At 36.5% G+C, this 3,114-nt stretch overlaps 1 pseudogene; it reads left to right on the top strand.

Moving 5' to 3' along the window:
* Positions 1–1,996: 1,996 nt before the first annotated feature.
* LOC143381548 (geranylgeranyl pyrophosphate synthase pseudogene) lies at positions 1,997–2,899 on the top strand (annotated as a pseudogene).
* Positions 2,900–3,114: the final 215 nt, after the last annotated feature.

Genomic DNA, 3,114 nt, shown 5'->3' with positions numbered 1-3,114 from the left:
CCATGGCAGAAAGAGACGGAGAATCTCTGGGATCTCTTTAATAACATGAGCACTCCAATCTCATGACCTAATCGCCACCCAAAGGCCCCACTTTCTAATACTGTCATCTTGGGGGATTAGGTTTTCAACGTATGAATTTGGGAAAGGACAAACATTTAGTCCATTGCACTGACTAAATATAAAAGAAGTCACTCATCAAGTCAGGCTTTCTAGGACTATCAAAAATAACAAAAGAATCAAGAGAAGGGGAAAAAAACTAATCAAGAATGACATTGGGAAGAAAAAATTTCATAAAACTCGGTAGTGCTTATGGACAAGGCTGGCTGCATAAGCTGAAAGGCCCATTGCAAACTGAAATTAGGGACTCTTTGAAAAGTAGCACAAAAAAAATGCCATTCAATATAGTAGAACATACAGTTTTTTTATTTGATTTCTATCCCACTACTTGCCCTAGTGGTTTTTATTTGCTATTTAATGTTACTCTGAAAACGAATTAAAACTTTGAATTACTAGCACAAATTTTGTCATACATATTTCTGTTGCTTTAAATTCAAATATAAAGACATCTAAATTGAATGCAGAATCACCAAATTTAGGCAATCATCATCTTCTAGTTCACACATGGATATGCACCTGTTCTTACCAAAAGAAACACTGCATAAACCTAACCTAATCATTTCATTTCACCTCTTGCTACCTGCACATTCTACCAACTTTTTACGCTAGGCTACAAATTAGTAAGGAAGAATTGAAAAGCAAAGGAATATCTCCTCACCTCATCATGTTATCATTTTCACCTATTTGGCAAATGCAAAGTAAGACAAGTAAAAAGGGAAATAAAGAGTTACCTGATAAGTCCTGTTTCTTAGAAATCCATTGCTTTGTTTTTGGGTTTTTGTTTTTTTGTTTTCATTCAAAGGAATTTCTGTTTTGTTTTTGATGTACCATCATAGACTTTTCTATAATGCCACTGTTTAGGAGAACATGCTAACTATTTTAGCTTGATTGTATACCCATTCTGTTAGTCATCAAAGTATGGAATGAGGTAAGTCCTACAGGACAAACAACCTGGTTTCTTTCATGAATAAATTGCAGGGAAGCAAAAATGTCAAGATATGGTTACTTGTAGATGAAAAAGGACTTAAACTGCCTATCAACCAAATGTAATTAGTGAATCTTGTTGGGTTCTGATTTAATCAAATCAGCTGGGGAAAAATGTATGTGAAAAATTTGAAAATTGATGGAATAATGTGATAATATTTGGAAATAACTGTTAATACTTTAGGTAACAGTAGACTATGTATGCTTTCAGAAAACAAGGATTAACTTATAAAGACAAATACAAAAACACAGATATAATTATATAATGTCTGGAACCCAAAATAATCTTGTGGTGTACATCATATAAGACCATCATGAGTTCATAATAGCTGAAGTCCAGTACAAAGAACACATATCTGACCTATCGATGGTTCGAACCAGTGAACTTAGCCTATCAGAACCTAGAATTCATTCATTCTTAAGTTTTTCCCCAATGTAAGATATAGATTTGGGAGTAAGGTGGCAACACTGGTAGCTGAGAAGGAGAGAGAGATTTTGCATTTTGCTGTTTGGTTTTTTGTTTTGTTTTTCTCTTGGTACCTGGGATTGAACCCAGGGGCCCTTAACCACTGAGCCATATCCCCAGCCTTTTTGTACTTTATTTATAGAGACAGGGTTTCACTGAGTTGCTCAGGGCCTGGCTGAGTTGCTGAAGCTGTCTTTGAACTGGCAATCCCCCTGCCTCAGCCTCCTGAGCTGCTGGGATTACAGGCGTGTGCCACCACAGCAGATGAGAGCAGAGAGTTTAGTGATGAAGTAGGAGAAGGGATTCATGAAGGCTCTGGAAAGAGTTTTGGTCTGCACTACGGAGTTCGATGTAGATGCTGAGTACTGCTGCCTAAGGCAAAAAGTCGTGAAATCAACGTGGCATCATCAGCTTTGAAATTTAGAAACAATGGAGAAGACTCAAGAAACTGTCCAGAGAATTATTCTGGAGCCCTGCAAGTGCTTACTTCAGTTACCAGGTAAACAAGTGAGAACCAAACTTTCACAGGCATTTAATCATTGGCTGAAAGTTCCAGAAGACAAATTACAGATTAACATTGAAGTGGCAGAAATGTTGCATATGCCAGTTTACTCATTGAGGATCTCAAAGACAGGTCAAAACTCCAACGTGGCTTTCCAGTGGTACACAGCTTCTATGGAATTCCATCTGTCATCAATTCTGCCAATTATGTATATTTCCTTGGCATAGAGAAAGTCTTAACTCATCATCCAGATGCAGTGAAACTTTTACCCCCCAGCTCTTGGAACTCCATCAGGGACAAGGCCTGGATATGTACTGGAGGGATAATTACACTTGTCCCACTGAAGGAGAATATCAAGCTATGGTGCTGAAAAAGACAGGTGGACTGTTAGGATTAGTAGTAGGTCTCATGCAGTTTTTCTCTGACTACAAAGAAGATTTAAAGCCATTATGTAATACACTTGGGTTCTTTTTTAAATTAGACATGATTATGCTAATCTGCACTCCAAAGAATATAGTCAAAACAAAAAAAAAAAAGGTTTTGTGAAGATCTAACAGAGGGAAAATTCACATTTCTTATTATTCATGCTATTTGGTCAAGGCCTGAAAGCACCCAGGTGCAGAACATCTTATGGCTGCAGAAAACCCAGATATTAAAAAAATATTATGAACATTATCTCAAGGATGTAAGTTCTTTTGAATATACTTGGAATACTCTCAAAGACCTTGAATCTAAAAACCCGTAAACAAATTGAGGCACATGGTAGGAACACTGAGCTAGTGGCTCTAATAAATCACTTAAGTAAGATGTTCAATGAAGAAAATGAATAATATTAAGCCATTCTTGATTGGGTCCAAAAGCTTCTTTTAGTTGGTTGGTTTTTCTTTTAGCTTATTATCTTTTCACAAATTTGGACCAAGCTTGAGTCCTCTGAGTAAATAGAGATGGTGTGAGTGTAATTGTTTGAATGTAGAAACCCCTCCACATATGTAATACAAAGTTAAAAGTACGAAAAAAAATAATGTTTGTGTAGGTCTAATTAGAA

Source organism: Callospermophilus lateralis, chromosome 15 (genome assembly GCF_048772815.1).
Source record: "Callospermophilus lateralis isolate mCalLat2 chromosome 15, mCalLat2.hap1, whole genome shotgun sequence".
NCBI classification, from domain to species: domain Eukaryota; kingdom Metazoa; phylum Chordata; class Mammalia; order Rodentia; family Sciuridae; genus Callospermophilus; species Callospermophilus lateralis.
The sequence above is the reverse complement of the archived record's forward strand: the minus strand, read 5'-3'. Positions and strand labels throughout refer to the sequence as shown.